Below are 23,924 nucleotides of genomic sequence, written 5' to 3'. Positions count from 1 at the left end.
ATACTAGTGCTGAAACAAACAAAAAGCCAGTCTCAAGATTCTTATCAGAGAGGTCTGTGGTAACTACAATAATAGCAAAGAGATTACATGTAATAGTTTGTATTAATCTACTCAAGCCGAAATAACAAAATGCCATAGACTTGGTTGCTTAAAAAACAAATCTATTTTCTCATAGTTCTGGAAACTAGAAGTCTAAGATCAAGGGTTGCTGTCTGGTGAGACTTCTCCCCTTGGTTTGCAGATGGTCACCTTCTTGCTATATGTTCACATCACCTTCCCTACATGCTTCTGCTGTGGGAGGTGGGGAGAGCAAGAGAGAGCCCAAGAAAGTGCTCTGGTGTGTCTTTTGATAAGTACACTAATCCTATTGAATCATGGTTCCACTCTTATGATGCTCAATTAAACTTGATTAGTTCCTTGCTCCAAATATAGCCACACTTGGAGTTTGGACTTCAACATATGCAATTTTGGGGCCACACAGCCATTCAGTCCATAACATAGTTTATTAGAAATATTCCATCTTGGAGATGGTCAGAAAAACAGGAAACATGCTCATTTATTTGTATAGTATGTATTTATTGAGTGTTCATCATATATTGGGCTCTATGCTAAATATTAGTAATAGTACCTTTTTTCCGGGAGAACCTAATAATCTCATGAAGCAAGAGACATAATAAATTGCAGTGCAGTTTAAATGATATAATAGAAACATTATAAAGCACTCTGAAAACACAAATGAGGTAACAACTAGATCTGTCTATAGGAGTTGGGATGGAAATTACAGAAATGTAAATATTTATTTCAGTCTTAAATGTTGATTAGTATTGTGTAAGGCAGAGAGGAAAAAGTCATATATAATAGCAATGAGATATGGTTCCTCAGGTGGTGTCTTTTGTTTGCTTCTCACTTCTCAATGACAGATTTTTTTAAAACTACTTTCTGAGTGGTGCCGTAATAGACTGGAGTTATGTCCCACTTTGTCCTCATTAAAATCCTCAGAGAAATGCAATGGAAAGTAGGAAGAATCCCGCTACTGCCCTTGTCGTTCAAAGTTGGTGTTGTTTGTAGTGGTCCCACGAAAGCCTTCCAGCCTCATTCCACTAGATATTGGTTTTATGAAAATACATCTTACACAGTCATTAGTTTCTAAAGTCAACATAGAAGCTAAGTGTGCATATTATGAGACCACAAGAATCATAACATCAGCCATATGACATATTTATATCAACCAACGTTTGTCCTATATTTGGATAACATTCTTTAAAAGAAAAAAAAGTGAATATCTAGATTTAGCTAGCCTAATCAGATCATTTCCATGATTAATTATTAGAATATTCATATAAATTATAAACATAATCTCTAAGACTCAGGTTTGTAGTAGTTTCTTATAGTGCAATAGGGTACATTATTAAGTATTATTTAGTCACTGTCAACTGACAAAGAAATAACCACAGCATCTGAATATTAGTGAGATAAAGAACAAGACATAAAAATCTAAGAAATAAATTTGAGTGCTAAGTACCAGGAAGTATTTTCAGTGCCTTATCAGGCAGCGTCTCATGGAATCCTCAAAAAACATCATAAGTACTGTTATTATCTCCATTTCACATATAAGGCATAAAGAAGTTAACTAACTTGCCCAAGCTCACACAGTAGAACACAAGACTGAGAGCTTCTGATCCTTACATGCTACAATATATGGTCAAGGAAAAAGGAAGAGATGTTGACCAGTAAGGCAGAGTAAGAATTTGATTGAAGCAAAATTTTATCTGTGATAAAATTACTCCCTTTTTGTTTTCTAAGGCTTATCTTCTATTTTCTCAAATTGCATCAGAAAAATTCTGATGATTACTAGTAGACCAAATAAAAAATGCAATACACACGTTTGTATTTTATTTAGTAATATAAAGAAAAAATAAACTTCTAACAGCAAAGGATAATTTTTTTACATATATTTACATATTATTAAGAATCAGCCTTGCATTTCCCCTTATGAGTAGCATCCCAAAGCAGTGTCTACTGTGTTAAGTGTTTAGATCAAGAGATTAAGGACACTGATGGGCATCGAGTTCAGTGTTATTTCCTTCTCCTTGCAACCTGGCATCACTATACATCTGTTTTGTTGATTCAGAAGAGCACTTGAGATGCTTCACAGTTGATTTTGACAAGTGCTACAATTTGATAGGGGAAGATAATTCTTGATGAGATGATTTTCAAAGTACAGAAATTATATTTTTGAGTAGATAGTACCTTTCTTTATGATCAGAATTTTCATTTGAAATACAGCATACTTAAGCTTGGTAATCGTATTTCCCTTTTGCTGAAAAAAAGTGAAAAATGTCTCATCTCATATATTAAAACACCACCAATTAAATCTTATTCTTGATTCTGCTTGTTTTCTTTGTTGTAGATAAAGTATGTCTGCCAAATTTAAAGATAATCAGATTTATAAAATGCTATATGAATATGAAATGGGATTATTAATTAAATGAGAGCCTCCTGATCATGTGACTAAACTGATTGATGAGTTCCCAAGATATATACTTTCTATTTGCTTCTAAACCCACAAAACTGAGAATTAATTAGTAATGCCTTAAAAACCTCAGACTGATTATTGATAGAATAATCACTTTTAAGAATTAAAATATATGGTGTAATTTAAATTTATATTTTATAGTATAATGTTATTACATGGACCTTCCTAGTAGTTTAATTATGAGAATATTTTAATATTTAATATTTGAGATAATTCTTAATGAAGAATTATTATTGCTTTTCTTTAACTAATTTTATGCCAGAAGTTGACACATTTTAAAGTATCATCAAGGTTTAAAACTTTTCTAATGCCAGCTGAAGATTCTAACTTGGTTTAAAGAAAACTGAATGGTTCAGTCTTTGGGATCTTAGCCCTGTTTGCAAAGTTTATCTCAACATAATATCCTCAGTAATTAAAGTCTTTATTATAATGTGATAAAAATTAAAACTTGATCCATGCCTCCATGTGAGAAAATAATTTCTAGGTATTTGATTCATCTTTGTATAATTTTGTACATTATATACAAAAATAAATGGAAATAAATGATTTATATGAGATGAGAGTTACAGTGAACACACTATACACTCTTTCCAAACACTGGTGTCAGTACTTGAAATGGTTAAACAACATCTCAATTTATTATCTCCTTCTCTCTAAATATCAATAAAATAAAATAAAAAGTGTGATATTTAAGGGCTTATTGACAGGTATGTTTCTCGGTGAATGAAGAAATTAGATCTGTGAAAATGAGACTCACATGAAGAGAGAAACAGATACTGAAAGAATGGGTGATACTACAGAACTTGAATTTGTGTTTGATGCCAGCTGATCAAAAATATTTTCTTTTTTGAAATCCATGAGTAGTCCCTCGTTGTACAATGACAAATCCAAATCTTTTACATGGCATGCAAAAGCTATTATTATTTGTCCTCAGTTTACCTTTCTAAGCTTATCTCCCACCACTCTTTTTTATGTATCTCCATGTGCAGTTTATTAAACAAGCTTTATTGAATTGTTCTAGTAGATTCCTAACCAGATTCTTTGCTTGACCTTTGCCTTTGTGCCTTAAAAACTTATTATAGAAGCCAGAAAGATCCTTTTTAATCCTAAACTAAGTTATGTCACTCTATGGCACAATGCTTCCCCTTTCACGCAGAGTAAAAGAAAAAGTTTGAACGATAACCTATAAGACCCTGCATAATATGACTCCTGTTGGACTTCTTTACTCAGTTCTCCCACTCTCATCTTTGTTCATTCTACTTCAGCAACACTGTTTTTGTTACTTCTTTTTTATATATATTTTTATTGATTTGTTAGAGATAGAGGAAGGGAGAGGGATAGAGAGATAGAAACATCAATGAGAGAACATTAATCAGCTGCCTCCTGCACACCCCCGTACTGGGGATCAAGCCCACAGCTCGGGCATATGCCTTGGCTAAGAATTGAACTGACCTCTTGGTGCATGGGTGGACACTCAATCACTGAACCACACCAGTCGGGCTGATTTTGTTATTTCTTGAATGTACCAGAAACCATTCCTGCCTCAGAGACTTTGTGTTCAAATGTGCATGAGCGTGCACACACACACACCATAATTGTATGACTGTATGTCATGTTTCCTCCCTTCCTTCAGGTATCTAGTCAAACATCACCTTATAAGTTATACTTACTCCATCCAAATGCCTTACTTAAAAATACTATAATTTTTTCTCTTACACACAGCATGTACTATTCTCTGCCTTTCATGTTGTTTTTTCTCATAGCACTTCTCTTCATCTGACACACTACTTTATTAGTTTATTTGCTTATTCTGTTTTTCCCCACTATATAATAAGCTCCACCAAGATAGAGATTTTTTTACCCTATTACTCATATTCCAGTAAAACCTCAATATAATGGATTAATTCTGGGGAGGGGGTGTCCATTAAAGCTGAAAGTCCATTATATAATGAAGTAGATTTTCTAAATGCATATGTTAAAAAATTGACAAATTAACTAGTTTACCTAAGTACGTATGAACAGTTTAATTTTACAGAAAAGTTTTCTATGTTTATTACTGTAATTTTAAATTTATACTGAATAGGTCTAGTAAATGTGTGCATTCACCAGTCACTGTGAGTAAACAAATGTGTGGGGTGTTGGGGAGTGGCTTAACATGTGAAAACATCAGCTAGTAGACTTTAAAACTGCTGCAGAAAGTCACACTATTAGACAACAGAACCAATTACCTCTCGTCACATGGTGTGATCATGTGCTAATTGTTCCCTGAACATTGTTTATAAGAGGTGACTTTTGGATTTAAATATGTAGACTAGTTGTAAATATGTAATATTTATTTATGTCAGTGAAATTACTACAGTGTTTTTTCCAATATATGTCCTGTTCATTAAAATTTGTTAAAAATAACAGTGAATTAATAACAAAAAAAAGTAACTTGTTAATTTCATTATAAGCAAATCTTGATTAAAAGTATTTTAATATTAAGAGGGTGCTAATTTTCACACATGACATATGGGCTGGAAATTATTTCCATTAAATCTGAAGTCCATTAAATCGAGGCCCACAAAATCAAGGGTTTGCTGTATACCTCCAGAGCACTAATAAGTCCCAGGTTCATAGTACGCCTGCAATTAATATTTGCCAAATTAATGAAAAATATTTCTGCATTTAATCTTTCTAATTTAATACATATAATTCCCTGTGGATCTTTTTGTCCACTGGCAAGTTGGTACTCATATTTTGTGATTCAAATTAAATATATTTTCTTCCTTGCACTATAAATTGCTCTGTTTAATACAGTTTATTATTCTTTATTTTGTATAGCCACCAGATCATGAATATAGCTCATTATAACAACCCACCATCACAATTATTTACACTGATGATTGTGTCTTTTTGATCTTCTTATTTCCAGCAACACAACACTGAGACTTAAAAATTGTTTGTTGAATTTAGTGAGTGAATGGAACTCATTATCTTTTCTCCCAAATCTGCTTTCACTGCAACCAAGATGTTTCTCAGTCAAACTAATAAGATATTTAAACTCTTTCCTCTAGTCCAACTCTAAATCTTGTCCGGTTGATAACTATCTCTATGTCAAGACTTTATCAAAATGTCACTTTTGGTTGCACACTTTTTCTAAGTTGTATATAAAAGATGATACCTGAATTTTAGTCAAATCATACTTGACAGTGAAAGTTTCCTTTAGAAAAGATACTGTACATTATTGGGGCTTGTCAACACCTTACTGTTGCTATGTTTCCTGATTAACATTTTTGTCACCTAATTTTATTTTATTTAATTAATTAATTTTTTTATATATATCTTTATTGATTTCAGAGAGAGGAAAGGAGAGGGAGAGAGAGAGATAGAAACATCAATAATGAGAGAGTCATTGATCAGCTGCCTCCTGCACACCCCCCACTGGGGATCGAGCCTGCAACCTGGGCATGTGCCCTGACCGGGAATCGATGATCCTAGGTCGATGCTCAACCACTGAGCCATGCTTGGCTGGACTTATCACCTAATTTTAAAGCTCTGCTTCAGAACATTTTTTTTTTAATTGTTGAGAGTATTATAGATGTCCCCCATTTCCCTCCCTTACCCCCCTCCACCCATCTCCCACCCCGCCCCAGGCCCCCACATGTCCATTCTCTGTGCCCATGGGCTGTTCATATAGGCTTATAAGTTCTTTGGTAATCTCACCCCATGCTTCTTCCTGCCTTCCCTGTGCTTCAGAACATTTTAAAATTGCTTATTGCCTTGCCAGAGTGGTTCAGTCGGTTGAGCAGCATCCTGTGCACCAAAAGGTTGCCAATTCAATTCCTGTTCAGGGAACATACCTGGGCTGCAGGTTAGATCTGTGGTCGTGGCACATACCTAAGCCAAGCAATCTATGTTTTGATGCCTCTCTCTCTCTCTCCCTTCCTCTCTCTAAGCATGTTCTCTGGTGAGGATTAAAAAAAAATTAAATTAAATAATTAAATTAAATTAAATTAAATTAAATTAAATTTTCTTATTATATCCTTCTTGCTCCTAGTTGTATTTTGATAAATGCCTAAATAACAGCCACCAAGCAGTTTGAAAAGAAATAAACCTTTTCTGAAAATCATTTTACCCACATGACTTAGTTTAGGCCAATAGAGAATGATGGAAGTATTGTTTGCATCTCATTAAAGACAAAGGCTTTTCCCCTTAACCCTTAACTTTCCCTTCTCCCTTCCTACTCAGTAGAAATAGAAATTTGAAGGAACCAAATAAACAATATGCTAACAAAGTGGTTCACAAGCTTGAGTCAATAGATGGCTCTCTGGAAGAGATGCTTATTTGTCCTGAACTATTATAGATCAGAAAAAAATAAAAACAAAATAACTTCAGTTTTATTTGAACCACTGCATTAAAGTTTTGTTGTTGTTACTACAATATGACTTATACACTGGTGTATCACTTGAAAATGTAGTCAAAGTCTTCACTGGTCTTAGGATAAATTATAAATCTTTTATACATCCCACAAGGCCCTGTGTGGTGTGGTTCCTGCTTGTCCCTTAAGTCTTATCGTGAGACATTATCCTTGTTTCCCACCCTGTCCTAGCCTTTATAAACCTTCCATCCACGGCCTCCTGCATGTCACAGGGTCTTTCCACATGCTTTTTTCTATTCTTGGAAATTTCTCTCTTCCACCAAATAAATTTCCCCTTGTGGATTTCTACTTACCATTCATATCTTAGCTCAAGATTAATATTCTCATGAAAATGTTCCCTGACTTCACAGTCTAGGTCAGATTCCTTTGTTATATACTTTAGTGGTATTCTACTCCTGTCCTTCAGAGCTTTTATCTCTGCAATTTTGCTTTTGTTCCTGTGGTCATTCAAATAACAATTCTCCATTAGGCTTTGAGCTACATGACAGCCAAACCTATGCTTGCTTTAGCTCATCACTATAACCCCAGACATAGCACAATATCTGGCTTCTACCAGGTGTACAATAAATAAGTTAAATGAATAAACAGGATCTAATTAATGATGCCTTTCTATACATGAGGCTTTCCACTATTAATTCACTACACGTGGTCTCCATCATTGCCTGTATTCTAATCACTCCTCCATAATATATTCTTATTAAAATGGTGAATGTTATATATAGAAGTTTTTGATATGCTATCAGAGGAAAATCAGGAGACTAGAAATTATCTTTTCAAAATTAATATACAAAATGAAAGTTTCAAAACAAACATGGGAAAGTTACTGAGAAAACTTCACCTAGTTTCCATATATCCATTGCAAAATACCTTAATGACAACTTATAAAAGTTTAAAACTTTTCTTATGTATATGTAAATACAGATTTAGTAAGCCCTTTGATATTATGAATTTACTAGTCATAAGCACTAAATCAATCACTAATTTACCCAATTAAGATTTTATAAAACTATTTTCTTCTAGAAAATATATTTGAAAGATAAGAATCAGTCCCAATATGTATGGACTTTGCTTTCTTAGAAATATAGGAATTATGTGTCTGGTCTTATTTGGAAATTCATTACATATTATTCTTATACAAATAGTGAATGGAAGGCAAGTGAAAAATATTTTCTTAGTTAAGAATACTTACATAGTTAAGCTACTAACACAATGTCTTTAACAATACATTTATATCCTCATGCGTAAAAACCTTCAGTGTTTCGCTTTTAAAAATAATTTCAAAATGTCAGTTTTAGTGTATTTTATTAATTGATGAATCAACTTGCTCTGAAAAGCAGTGGCATGCAATTTCTAAGTACAGTTCTCATGCAATATTGCTTTTATTGTTGGAAATATATGTATTAACATTTCTTTGGTTAAATGTAGTGTTTTATTTGTTTCTATTCCACTGAGGTTGACATAAAATTGGTTTATCACAAGTAATTAACATTTGAAGAATAAATCAAATTTCCTAAGATCTGATTTGTATCTCAGAATGGATATCTTCTGGGATACCAACAGAATGGTAAATGTTTTAGTTTGGGTTCAGAGAAGCTTGCCTATGGCTAGTATGAGAAGAAAAAAAAAGAATAGCCCTTTTTAAAACTGTGACACATGCAACTTTTTTACTGTTGCATGTGTCACACACTTGCAAATACACATTTGCTTGTATTTGTGTGTCTATTAAGCACATTTATTGTAACTTGGAAAAACACCCTATTTTTTTATTTAGTAGTGAACATATGTTGGAATCTGGCAAAACTGTCCTATAAATATTTTAATTTCATTTTAAAACTCATATTCCAGGGTTTGAAGTGTATGCTATGTATGTACTGAAAAAAATATCAAGTTAAAATTTACATGAACCTATCAGTGATTTATGGATAAACTATTATTCCTTTTCTAGGTTTCTTTTAAAAATATTGTCAATTAGTTTATGTAGAAATATTTATCTTGGATCATGTGGTTATGCTTCATATTACGCATTATTTGGTGTTAAGTAGATCCCTTAGCCCAAGGAGATATTATGTGAAATACCAATGTGAGTGGATCAAACACCCTATAAGGCCTTATAAAATAGAAGTTGAAAGATAAGTCCATATGTACAACATATGTCAATTCCAGTCTAAATAAACCCTGCCCCTTCCAGGGTGGAAATGTTCCATTGTAATCATTTGCCACAGAATGGCTGGTTGATTTCCTTGAGGGAAGGTGCCATATCAAGGTCTTAATATTGGAATTTGTTTCTGTTAATAGGGTGGATGTTTAGAAGCATAAGAAAAAAAAAATAACTTTGGTGTGATCCCATATTGTTGATCCCAAGCTTATCCTCCATACTTACCTCTATAGCTACTCCATTCTTAGCCTCCTTGTGCCAGTATTGGGGAATACTGATGATAACAGAGGTTTGCTAATCTCAACTGGCAAGTAATTTTGTCTTCTTGGTTATTTAGACCTGTTATGTATGCATGCTCTCTGGTAAGCATTAACATGTGACAGCAAAATATTTAAATGTTTTACATATTTCCATAGATCTATACAGGATTCTTTCCTAGTTCACCATGTCCCAAATTTTCTCTTTTTCCCTCCACCTTTTAGACCATTAACCAACCAGCCAAGTAATTTGGATCTGCTATAAGTCCATGAATATTTTTATATCAGATTACTTCTCTTTCTACACAAAGTAGATTACCTGTTCTCTAACCAAAGCTCAGTGGTGATTTCTTTTCAACACTTTCAGTCCATCTATGTGTGGGACTGAAGTTGAGCAGCAATCCATTTTCATTTTGCACACATTTATGAACTGTGCTTGGCTAGTTTATCCCTTGTGCTGTCATAGGTGTGAAATGAGAAAGAAGCACTAGTGAAAATGTGATAATGATTACGGATGTCTGAGCCATATGCTTATTCAGCTTACTTGTGTATTTTGGTCTTGCTTGTACACAATGTCTAAATTGCCACTTCCAACTCAAAATGGATTACTGCTTGTCCTTATAACTGTGTGTGTCTGAGAGCACTCCAGCTCATGATCACTCAATACTCCATTTCTAGGTCCCATTAGCATGTCAAAGATATTTTTCAGATGGCTTACAGTTTTCTGATACAGATAGCATGCCATCATTCCAGATCCTAAGAGTCTACTTTGTGAATCTCCAGCTGAAACTTGTCATAAAGTCAACATGGTAATTTTTCCCACCACAGATGCCTCTAATAACACAAAGGTCACATGGCCCAAGCAGCAGGGCTGCTTGCACCACAGCCTGGATACAATGTAGAACATTGTTTGTGTTCTGGGCTCTTCTCAAAGCAGGCAACCTTCTGTGTTACTTCTTACTTGGGAACAATATACTCAAGTGTGTGATTTTATGCCTTCAGAACCTAAAGCCTATAAAACATTGTACTTCTCTCTTAGCAATAAAAATGAAAAATGCAATAATTTGTCCTTTATTACAGAGAATGTCCTGCCATGCCTTATACCATGGGTTCCTATAGATCTCATTTATGTGGTATATCCCTTTGTAAGGTTTAACTGACAACCTTTGAAGCACATGTGTCTTACCATGGGTCTTCGAGGTTCTCACTATTTTTTTTTATCATCAGATCTAATTAATGTTGATGTCATGAACCAGTGTGATGCTCTGTAAATAGAGGGACAATTCAGAACCCTTCGGTATATTTGACAATAGGGAATGCAAGTGTTACTATAACCTTGAGGAAAGACTATAAATGGATACCATTATGGACTGAATTGTGTCCCCTCAAAACCCATATGAAGCCCTAATCCCCATTGTGATTGTATTTGGAGATAGGGCTTTTAAAGAGGTAATTAAAGTCAGAAGAGGTCATCAGGGTGGGCCCCTAACCCAATAAGACTGTGTTCATATAAGAAGAGGAAGATTTGTCAGGAGTGTGCACACATAGAAGAAGGTCATTTAAGGACACTGAGGAGGTAGCCCACAACAAACCAGAAACCAACCCTGCTGGCTCCTTGATCTTGAACTTCCAGCCTCTAAAACTTATGAGAAATAAGTTTCTGTGTTTTTTTTTCTAAATATGTACTATCTTTTTTTTTTTTTTCCTTTTTATACACTCTTCCTTTCTTTTTCTTTTTCAATTACAGTTGATGTATAATATTATATTAGTTTCAGGTGTACAAAATATTGATTAGACATTTATATAAAGCAATCATCTTAATAAATCTAGTACCCATATTACACCCTACATAGTTATTACAATATTAGTCCCTATGCTATACTTTACATCCCCATGATTATTCTGTAACTACCAATTTGTACTTCTCAATCCTTTCATGTTTTTCACCCATTCCCTCAATCCTACTCCCACCTGGCAACTGTCCACATGTTCTTTGTATCTGTTAGTCTGTTTCTGTTCTACTTGTTCTTTTATTTTATTTTATAGATTCCAGATATAAATTAAATCATCTGGCATTTGTCTGCAACTTATTTCACTTAGCATAATACACTCTAGGTCCATCTATGTTGTTGAAGATGGCAAGATTTCATTCTTTTTTATGGCTGAGTCATATTCCATTGTATACATGCAGCATTCCTTTTTATCCATTCCTTTCTTGATGGACACTTAAGTTGCTTATGCATATATGCATATAAATTCTTTGGTTAATCTCTCCCCACCCATCCTCCCATCTCTTCCTTCCCTCTGAGATTTGTCAGTCTGTTCCATGCTTCAATGTCACTGAATCTATTAATACTGGTTTGGTGGTGATGAACTCCTTTAGCTTTTTCTTCTCCAGGAAGCTCTTTATCTGACCTTCAGTTCTAAATGATAGCTTTGCTAAATAGAGTAATCATGGTTTTAGGTACTTACTTTTCATCTCTTTGAATATTTCATGTCAATCTCTTCTGGCCCTCAAAGAAATCAACTGACTGTCTTATGGGAACTCTTTTGTAGGTAACTAATTGCTTTTCTCTTGCTGCTTTTAAGAGTCTCCCCTTGTCTTTAATTTTTGGCATGTTAATTATGATGTGTCTTGATGTGGGCCTCTTTGAGTTCATCTTGTTTGGGAATCTCTGTGCTTCCTGAACTTCTATGTCTATTTCCTTCACCAGGTTTGGGAAATATTCCATCATTATTTTTTCAAACAGGTTTACAATTATTTGTCCTCTTTCTTCTCCTTCCTGTGTCCCCATGATGTGGAAGTTAGCACACTTGAAATTGTCCCAGAGGTTCCTTAAAATTTCTTCAATTTTTTGATTCTTTTTTTTTTGGGGGGGGGAGGAATGTTTGGATTGGGTATGTTTTTGGGGGGAGGGACTGTTCAGATTGGGTGTTCTCTGCTTTTTTCAATTCTGAATCTCTGATTTGATTTTCTGCTTCATCTACTTTACTGTTGATTCTTCATTTCTTTTAGTGTGTTTTTTATTTCTCACTGGTTCTTTTTATGTTTTCTGTCTCCATTTTTATGTTTCCTATCTCTTTGTTGAAGTTCTCATTGAGATCATAGAGCATCATCATAATCAGTTTTAAACTCTACATTTGGTAGATTTCTTGTCTCCATTTTTTTAGTTCTTTTTCTGGAGTTTCATTCTGTTGTTTCTTTTAAGACATGTTTTTTTTGTCTCCTCATTTTGGCTTCCTCCCTGTGTTTCTATGAATTAGGTAAAGCTACTATGTCTCCGGGTTTGAGCAGAGTGGCCTTATATAGTAGGTGTCCTGTAGGGTCCAATGGCACAGCCTCTCTGGTCACACAATTTGAGTACTCCAAGTATGACCCTGTGTGGGCTGTGTGCACCCTCCTTTTGCAGTTAAGCCTTGATTGCTGTTTGCACAACAATGAGAGGGATTTACCCCCAGGTCAATTGGCTTCAAATATTCTTTAGAACCACGGTGGAGGGAGCTGCTGTGCAGGGGCTGACCCCACAGAGCACTTGAGCAGGGCTCTGGTGCCTGATGAGTCTGCCTCTTGAGTGTGTTGCAGGTGGATGTGGTTAGGTGGTGCTCCAGTGTTGTCTATAGCAGGCCACCAGGTGTGCTGGCTCTGAGGCCTCCTGGAAGGTGCCAGCCAAGTTAAGTTGTCACCTGTGCTCTTCCCACAGCCACCTGGTATGAGATAAAATTAATCTTTAATGGCTGCTTCTGTGCTTAGTTTGCAGGAGTCTAGCAGGCAGGAGGCCAAGCTTTGAACTGAGGCTGACTACCACTAGTGCCAGGCTTGGGGCTACTTAACAAGAGGTATGGGACACGCTAAAGCTATATGATGCTTATTTGGACTTTGTGGTCCTCTGAGAGATTTTAAAACTCCACAGCATGAGTCAAGATAGGCTATTTGTATGGAAAAGCTACTGGAAACCACACTTAAGTGGGTCTGAAGGTTGTTTGGGGTGGGGTCTCAGGGAATTACCAGGGCAAGGTAAACAGTGTTAGCCAGGTTGCTTAAGATTCAGATATGGCACCTGCCTGCAGATTCTGTGAGGGGAGGGCTCAGAAAGGAAACAATGGTTTCTGCTAGTACTTCTGATGGGGAAAACTGGCCCTTTAGCCCTTAACCTAAAGCCAGATAATTCAGTTCTTCTCCATATGTCCCTAATGTACCTTTTGAGCTGCTCCCCCAGCACTGTATCTCAGAGCCAGTAAGTCAGAGTAAATCCTGTGTAGGCCCTTTAAGAAGAATGCCTGGGACTCTAGGAGCCCTCCATCGTATTCAGCCACAACCCCAGCTGTTTTCCACAACCAGAAGTTATGGTAACTTCTCTTTCTGGCACTAGAACCTTGGACTGGGGAGCTTGGTGTGGGGATGCAACTCTGCTCCTCAGGGTGAAGTATGCAAATGGCATATTCTTCCCAGTTTTTAACCACCACATGTGGGTGTGGGACCAGATTGTGCAACATCTCCATCTCACCTACCAGTCTCACCATTGCTTCTTCTGTATATCCTTAGTTAGAGGACTTCTATTCAGCTAGGTTTCAGATGATTGTCAATAATGGTTATTCTGAAGTTTAGTTGTAATTTTGATGTGGTTATGGAAGGATGTGAGTACCCTGTTTACCTATCTGCCATCTTGACAGAAAGTTACCGAAATATCTGTTGGTTAAACCAATTAAGTCTGTGGTATTTTGTTATGGCAGCTCAAGAAGACTAATACAGATAACTTGGCCATCTCACAAAAATTCAAACTGTTTCTGGTTCTTTTTTCTGTAATGAAAAAGAACACATATAACAAATCAATGACCACGTACCATGTATCTGAGGCTGTGTTAATTAACTCTAGCAAAAATACCACATATGGCAGCACAGCAACTACATCTGGTGTTACAAAATACCATGTACAGCTTGGCAGCTGCATTTGAACTTACAGTAGACTGTTATCTGTCACAATCCAGCTGGTTACTCTAGGAATCAGAGTGGTGAATTTAATAAGACATGATGATGACTACTACCCCTCTAGGTCTTGATAGGTGGCACAAATCTTTGCCAGTCTCCCATTAACACAATATGTTTTTAATTTGCTATTTTGGCCAATGAGGTGGGGTAGGGATATAGAAGCTTCCACTTGGTCTCACCATGATGATACCTCTAACTCCACAGACAAGCCAAGGACAGGCCAAGGGCCCAATATGAGGTTTCTGAAAATTACCAAGTTATGCACTTGGAGAATTAGGAAATGAATATAGGGTAGGTTCATATACCTAGATCAATTGTGAATCAGTCATAAGTTAGGGCTTTATTTATTATTTAATCTATATATGCTTTATATCCAATAAGGGACCTAGTATAATGTTTCAGATCCTTGGAAATCATTGTCTTCTGAGACCTTAGGTCCAATAGTTCTCCAAATATGTTCTTTTCTCATTCCCCAGGGTATTATGGAGTAAATGGTGATGAGTCACTTGTGGAAGAAATCATTTCCATATACATTTGCCATGGAGTTGCAGATTCCTTCCTCTTGGGACTTGGCTTCTTTCATCAGTGAATTTCAGGTCTGAGATCTGGCTCAAATCTGGAAACTGGCAAGAGATTGTGCCTCTTTTAATGCTGGTTTTCAGTCTCATGGCCACCTATTCTTGATTTATATTGGTTGTATAAATTGAGCATCATAATTTCTCTAGTTTGTATAAACCAAGCATCATATTTTGTTGGCTCTTCATCAGCCTTGTCCCTTGGAACACTGTGCTTTTTGCAAGCCATACTATTTTAGTTGCTATTCCAACTTTGCTACATTGCTGAAATTAAACTGCAGTAACTGACCCAGCTTCATTCTGGTGGTTATATGTCTATCATCTCCACTGCTACAGGAAACCAAGTTCTGTAATATCATCTCCACAATCAGCCCTGGTCTCTAGATTTTACCCACCAAAACTTTAAAAAATGTGTTTACCCCTGTCACAAGCACATTTTTTTATTTATTGCTCTGGCAAATACTTTGTTCTTTAAGCTCTCTTTTGGGACATAAGCTCTTTTTTGGCTGGTGAGTTTTTCAGCCTTACACAAGCTTATTCTTTCTGGCATGCTCTTTTCCATAAGCCTTTGATCTCTTCCTCTACCACCTGCAATAGCCCTCTAGCATTTCTACAGCAATTAGTGTAGGTCAGCACTTGTACAAGGCTTTTAAAAGATTCCATGTTCTCTTCAATTCCCTTCCAGAATGTTATTTCTTATATCACAAATAAGTGTTGTATTGATAAACTTCATTATTCAACTTTATATATATTCTATCTCTTCTCATTCAGTATCCTTAGAATCCATTTCCAAAAATACTTTCCTGGCTTCTTCCTGTGCATGCTGTCTTGTGGTATATAGTTGTTGTTGTTTCTTCCTCTTTGCCAGGCCCAGCACCTCTTGGAGAGGGGCACAGATGTAAGCTGTCATTAGCTGACACTCCTGGAAACAAATGAATGAGTGCCTTTTTCCTAAAGGTTTGACTTGGATGGCATACCATAGTATCTACCACCTTGCTAAAACTACTTAGAAAGCAAAGGAAATATCAATACATAATTCAGTGTATTGGTTACCTCTGTGGGGAATAAAGGGAAATATGATTGGGAAGGGCAAATGTAATTATTAAAGTAATTGATAATGTTTTGTTTCTTAACTCTATGAGGAGAGAACAGTTGTTTATTTTATTATTCCTTCAGCTGAATACATTTTGTACATTTTTAATGAAGTAAAATTATTCCTGGCACTAAATGTAATAAAAATAACCATATTGAGTCACTCATAGCAATGCATTTCTTACTTTAGGAAAAAAATGGTAAGAATGGCTTGTGTGAATAGGTGAATATAAAGAGAAATTGTTGTTTTAGAAGATAATTGAAAATTTAAATAACTTCCTTGTACAAGGATTCATGATGAATTCAGAAATGTAGAATTCAGACAAATATTTTGACATTGGCTTACTTATCAAATCTGCTAGAAATTCCTTCCTCCTAGTCAACTGAGGCCTGACACCTTGGAGATACACTTCTCTCACACCCCATGTTTCTTCTGCTGGCCAATCCTATAAGTAAAAGCTAGCTTAGATGTTTCTGCTTACATTATAGAAGAAAATTTGATTTGGAAAACTACTTTAAATGATAAGATTCTATTCAAGACTAATGCAGTAAGGGAGAGAGATTGAACTCAACAACTTTAACTCAGTTGAAACAAATGGGGGCAGAATTTTTAAGTACTAGAATGAACTAGTGGAAAAGCAGTGGAGGAAGGTAAAGAGGAGGCTGTCAATGTGATTAGGCCATCTATGTTTATTGATGTTAGGCTCCTGCCATCCCACAACAACTTGGACACAATCATTTTGGGGATTACATTTCATAACTCTCAAGTCCTTGAGAAAGACAATACTGAACTATAAAACTGGCAAGAGGTTAAGAAAAGATTTACATTACAAAGAGGCAGAGAAAGAATTTGTAATTGCAAGTTTTCTAAAGTAAATGCTGTAAGGACAGCATATTCTACCCATAGTCAGATAGATACCTGTCTAAGTTAGTTCCCTCTTTGTCAAGCTAGTTCCCTCTTAGTCACAGGTCTTATACCCACAATCTCTTCTCAACTCAACAACCTTACAAATATTTTAACAATGTAACTTAGATAATTATACTTCTCTGCTCAAACACTCCAATGGTATTTCTTTGCTTAAAATGTTTTTCTTCTAAGTTTCCATTTGGCTTTCTCACTTTTTATTTTCTTATTTTAATACAGCAATCGTTCCCTTTCCCGCCTCAACCCATGCTCTTACATTTCTAATTGCTTTTGCCTTACTTTATTTTCTCCTTTACCCTAGCACTTAGAACTTTCTAAAATATGATATAATCTACACAGTATGTTTGTTGTTTACTGCTTGTATCTGCTTGTTCAGCTTGCTCACTGCTGCTTAAGGGTAAAGTTCTTTGTTTTGTTTTTTGATATATCTTATGTACTGAGGACAGTGTCTAGTACATGGTGTGCACTAAGTACATATTTGTTGAATTGTTAGTATAGGTAGCTAGATATTAATAAAGGAAGAAAGCAAGGGGAATTAGACATTATTAAGCACAATAAACTGGGGAGCAAAGTTCCTGCTTGCTTCACCAGGAAGTTATAGCTCTACACACTCTCCCACCGGTTGTTGGACCCAGCAGATCACTGGGGGAAGGGATAAAATAATAAAGAGAGTGGTAAGCACAGGAGCAATAGGAGCCAAGATGGTGACCATAGAGTCCTGTCAGTCTAATCTGGAATAAATTGGTTAGAAGACAGACCCAGCGCAAGCCCACAAGAGTTTGGGAAGTTGTTTGATTATTTTGAAAAATGGCCTGGTCCTTCCCAAGCCCCAGGTAATATAATGCCAGGGAACAAATCCTTACTCTCTCTCTTTCTCTCTCCCTCTCCCCATCCCCCTCTCTCCATTAACACACCTCACCTCATTTGTTCATACATTCTCTCCATAACAACCATAAGGGTCTAGCAGCCACAGGACAGGCAGCCACATAGATTTCAAGCATACTCCAAGTCAAGCCTAGGGACTGGGTAAAGCTGTGCCAGCTGTCCAGAGCACAGCTGGGAACTGGACTAACTTTGGCATGGTGCAAAATATCTGGACACTGGCCCTATTTCTGGGCATGATAAAAGCAATATTGAACTTTTCCTATGGCAGGGAGGATGGAAATGGGACATTGAAAACCCAAGGGAACTCATGATTTTGTATCTGCTGCCACAAATAAATCTTATCACCAGACCTCATCCTCCTTTGTGGGTCTCCTGGAATTCTTTTCCTGTCACACTGCAAGGACCCCACATCCACCAGCAACAGATTAAATAGTTTTCTGTTTTTGTTTGTTTGTTTGTTTGATCGGTTCGTTGGTTGGTTGGTTTTCCTTAAATTCTGGTCATTCGACTTTCCCCAAAGCCTATGTTTAATCTGGCAAAATAAAATATGGTATTTATTTTTTAATTAATGCATATAAATCTATGTGATCTTTTTAAAAACTGTAGAATTGGAGGAGAATTTTCCTAATTGCTTATTTTACTAAGTTGAATGTATTGGCAAATTACTCTACACTTAGCTAACCTGGGCCTAAGCTAATTTCCTGCACATATACGGACAATTAAAATGAAGAGGCAGTGAATAAAACAAAACAAACAAAGGTGGGGAGTTCTATGGAGAGTAACTTCACTGGGTGATGTGATTATACATTTCTAACTGGGAAGGTCATGGTGGGTAGTCATACCCCATTCATACAACTTCTTTACTAAAAGGCTAATCTTTGCTTTAAGCAAGCCCTGTCTACTGTTTCTGTGCATCTAGGTTAACACACCTTTGAAATGCCCTTTTCCAGATCCCTCTTTCTAATAGAGCACATAATCTTAACTATCCTGTAATTGGATTTTAATGTAACCACCCCCAAGAGAGCACATAATCTTAACTATTTTATAATCCAGTCCCCAAATTGCTTCTTACCACCTTCATTTAATCTTCTTTACATTCCCTCCTTAACCTCAAATGCATAAAAATAAATAAATAAACAAACAAACAAAAATCTGCAAATTGTTTTTCTCTGAAGCATTTAACTCAATCTGTTGAAATCTTGTTTTTAGGTGTATTCTGCTTTGTTCAAATACATTTTTTAAAAATTCTCTACAGGTTTGGACATTCTTACATGGACAAACCAAAGACTTTTATTTAAGGACCTAAATTTACCTCTGTTGGTGGTAATCAAGGTACCAGGTGTTAGACCTGTGGAGTCAAACCTGACCTTGGTTCAGCAACTTCAGTACTTGAGTTCTGCCTAAGAAAGAATTCAGAGCCAAGACTCAAACTATAAGAGAAAGTTTATTTAGAAAGTCACAAAGGTAAAAGAAGTGAATGGTAGAAGAAATGGGCTCAGGAAACAAGTTGAAGAGGTAAAATAAGGGGCCCTTGGAACTTAGGAGAGAGAAGGGTAAAGGTAACACACCTGGGGGGAAGAGGGGAGAGACAGGAAATGTTCAGGTGTGTTCCTGAGAGATAGAGTGAAGTGTAATTGATTTTTCATTCTAAAGACGTTTAAGGGTGAGGATTTTAGAGGAGATCCCAGGGGAGGATTTCAATAAGATAGTCATCAACTTTCCAGGTGTGTCCTTTCAGGGTTGTGGTCTCTACTCATTGGCCCCTGTCAGGGCAGGGGGTCATTAATCAGAACAGCTGATCCTGAGGTCAGCCTTGGAGTCACTTTTCTGGTTTTGCTGCTTTTCTTGGCCTGGAGCTGAAGCCTAGATATATTTGATCTGGGTCAGAACCTCATTGTCCTGGGGGTTTAATGCTCAATGGCTATTCTCTTGTGTGTTCCTACTGTAAGAGGGTCTGTCTAACCTGCAAGACTAGCAACATGCTAGGGGAGGAAAGATTAGGGGAGCATTTGAAACACATGACCAGCAATATGAAAGTTCAGGGGGATCTAAAGCACATGACCAGCGATATGCTAGGTGAGAAAAGGTTACCCTGGGGACAAGGTCCTTGTTTTCACATTTTCCAGGCACCTGGGGTTTTTTCCCTTTTGACCTTCTGTACCTGGCCCATCATCCTTGCTCTGCTCATGTCTGTCTAACTGCCTACCACACCTCCTCACTAACTTAGTCATTTCAAGTTTAACTCAAATCATAAATAATGCATAGGGATTTCATGTTTCCTGAAAATGTCAAAATCCTCAGGTAGAATAATATACTTTAATTCTGAATTAGAACATTTATTATTTGAGGGCAAGCTATCTAATTATGGGCATTTTAAAGTTTTAAGATGTGTATGTGTACCAAAGCACACTAAGGGAGTTATCATTACTGTTAAATTCATTCCACAAGTGTCCTAAATTGCATTTTTTATGTGGGACTCCAGACATGAAAAGCTAGTTTATTAATCCACTGTACACAGTAGTCATTTCCAAATTCATATCACAGTTTCTGATTTAAATGACTTTTTTTGGATTGTTTGTTTTTGAAATGATAGAAGGGCAAAGTGTCTTTCCAGGTGATTAAAGGCATATAATATTATTTTTGCAAGGCAAATTTATTTTATTATTATTATTTTTTAATCCTCCCACAAGGATATGTCTTTTATTGATTTTTTTTAGAGAGAGGAAGAGACAAATAGAGAAAGAAACACCAATATGAGAGAGAAACATTTATTGGTTCCCTCCCTTAAGCATTCCAACAGGGAATCGTCCCTACAACCAAGGTAGGAGCCCTGACCGGGAATTGAACCCACAACCTTTTGGTATATGGGACAATGCTCCAACCAACTGACCCATTTGGCCAGGGCAAGGGCAAACTTATTTTAAATACAAAGTCTTAATCTTATCATTACATATGATAGTGACAGTTAATAGTATCCTTATATATAATGCAAACAAAATTTCTGCATTACGTTGAACATGAAAATTTAGTTAAAAATCTAGGTTTAATAAATATTTTAGTTTATGCTGTGTCTTTCATATAAGCAGGCACAAATCAAAAATCATAAACTATAATTTTGAATAAAAGCAACCATAACATCTGATTGGTTCTAAAGATCCTGTGAGTGAATTTTTGCTAAGAGCCAAAAATCATGTTATAGTACTGTACTTTTATGAAATTAAAACTTATAATAGTACAATAATCAGAAGACATTGCAGGTCCCAAAGACCAGTGTTTATAGCATGTACGTTGAGGTTGGTAGAAATAGGAGTTTTCACAAGGGTATCTTAGCCTGTCTCATCTACTTTCCCTTGAACATTACATTTGTATTTTCCTTTGGCACTTCAAAATGTTCAAAATGTTCAATGACTTAATTTAATGAAGGTAATATTAGAAATGGAATATATTGAAAAAAATGTAAAGAAACTCTCCTTGCCTTTTTCCAATATGATTAATATTTTATTTTTAAGAAAAGCAAATTAAAGAAAAAATTTCCAACGTAAGGTCAACAGTGTCTGTTTAAGAAAACTATCTTATTCTATTCTCTTCAATGCACTGTCTATTTTAGAATATTAATGTGGAGAAAAGTGACAAGAATGACTTAGACATACACATCAGGAGAAAGGGTCAGCTCTTGACAGTAGGATGTTAATTCTTATCTATTAATGAAATTCATCCTCCTTACTGCCTCTCTCTCTCTCCCTTTCTTTACCATGCATATGTACTCTCTCTCTCCCCCACTTTTAAACTTAAAAAAATATTTATTTATTTATTTTGAGAGAAAGAGAAAGAAAGATGCACACACACACACACACACACAGAACATTATGGGCTTTTTACAGGAACTGAGAAGGGCCACAGGGGCAGACCAAGGTAAGAGACTAACAACCTTCAGGTGATTAAGGAGACTCAAAGGCTAGGTAGACCTACAAATGAATAACTAATGATGGACCCCCAGAACCATACCATAAGGCTAGATGGCTTGTGATTTGCAAGTTGATAAGACAAGAAGATTAATAATGCTGCATGATAATGGCTGCTCCCTCTCAGCTGGGGAGATGGTAATGATCTGATATTGCTGTCGGAGCAGTTCAACACGCTGAAGAGAGGAGGGTACAAATTCACTCATCCCAATTGGCCCTAAGGATATAGAGATTTTGAAAAATGGGAATGCACTTACAGTTTTAATTAGATATAAAGTTTTTAATAATTTTACTGAAATGAGGACTTCAAAGAACATATTTTGCAGCATTCAGGCCCATAACTCCTGAGTGACAGTTTTGGTTAATTTGCAAGTTTTCAGATCAAACTTTGCCCCTGGCTCCATGCTGAGGGTAAAGTAAAATGTCAATTTCTTTCCTCAGTGATCTCAAGCATCTTATTTAGGCAGGTATACTGAATTCTCCTATTCTGTAGACGTTAGCTGAACAAAACTACTCATTAAAATATATGCTTAGGAAAAAAATTAGCAACATAAATAAAATCAGCAGTAATAAAAAGAATCAATCAGCAAGAAAAATGTACAGCAATATGCAACATAAAATTTTAAAGAAGAATAAGGGTAATATTATATATAAAAGGTGATTAAATGTTAGCATATGATTATGCTGTCATTGCATACTATTATCAAAGAATGTTTAATTTATACTCTGTTTAAAATTAGAGGAAGCTGTGCAAAAAGATTTTTCTCTCCTCCAGACCATATTTTTCTTCTTCCTGCTGAACCCATATATAGATTTGTGATTCAGATTTGTGGTCCTGAATTAATTACATTAGCTATCTGAAGTATGTTAGTTCTTTGGAAGTCTACAAGGTAGCAATAAGAAATGATGTCATCAGTCAATTTAAAGGCATCATTTAGTTTCTGCCATCTCAATTTTACTTCCCACTTTTTTTCCTAATTTTGGGGAACAGTCTGCTAAAAGATTCTTTTAACAAGAACCTCCTTGAAAAGCCCTTTAAAACAAAAAGTGAATTTAAAAAACAAGCAAACAAGACAAATTGATTGAAATAAATTGCATGTCATTTCATATTAAATATATTACTGAGTTTTCTGAGGCCTCAACTTATGATCTACTTACACTTTACAAAAATCTCTGTGAGTATGTTTGAGCGGTATTGCATTAGAACCTTTCTTAAGATATATATATATATATATGTGTGTGTGTGTGTGTGTGTGTGTGTGTGTGTGTTAAATTAAGACCTGATATCTATGAACTCTGTGCAAGGTTGGATTTAGGAGGCTTGGAACCATGAAATCATGGAAGTTGACCAACCTTGCCAGAGCATTCATGAGCAGAAGTCTCATGAGTTCCTACCATTTAGATTGATGCTTTAAAAAACAAAACAAAACAGCCCTGTTGGGCATGGCTCAGTGGTTGAGTGTCGACCTGGGATCCAGATGATCAGGGTTTGATTCCTGGTCAGAGCACATGCCCGGTTGTGGGCTTGATCAATGACCCTCTCATCATTGATGTTTCTGTCTCTCTCTCACCCTCTCCTTTCCTCTCTCTGAAATCAATAAAGATATATTTAAAAAAATAAATAAATAAATAAATAAAAATAAAAAACAAAACAAAAACAAATTAATATGGGAACTTTGCTTACCATGTCTGGGCTCACAGTAGAAAAATATGGAAACAGTGTCCACATGTAAAGGATGGAAAGCAAAACAAATAAAGCAAGAATCACTGTTGCTGTTGTCTTCCATGTTAAATCAATACAGAGTATTGTAATTCTGTCCTTTTATAGAAATTCTACTTTTTCAGAAAAAGCATCTGAGCACAGCAATACAGCACAACCAGCTTTTTCACAACAGATTTTTTCTGGTCTTATGTGTGATACTATTTGAAGCAACTCAGCACCTTCTCAAACTTTCCCTAGGGATTCCAATTACAAAGAGATTTTCTAAACTGGTGTGCAACAGGGTAGTCTGCAAACTACAGATTAATACATTCACCAAATCCTGCCACTGCAGTAGATTTGTGATCTTCAGGTGGCTTTAGTCAACTTTAATGAGGCAAAGATTGATGACCATCGATCAAATAGCTGTT

Source organism: Miniopterus schreibersii, assembly GCF_964146895.1.
Source record: "Miniopterus schreibersii genome assembly, chromosome: 9".
Classification (NCBI taxonomy): Eukaryota; Metazoa; Chordata; class Mammalia; order Chiroptera; family Miniopteridae; genus Miniopterus; species Miniopterus schreibersii.
This window is presented reverse-complemented; position numbering follows the sequence as displayed.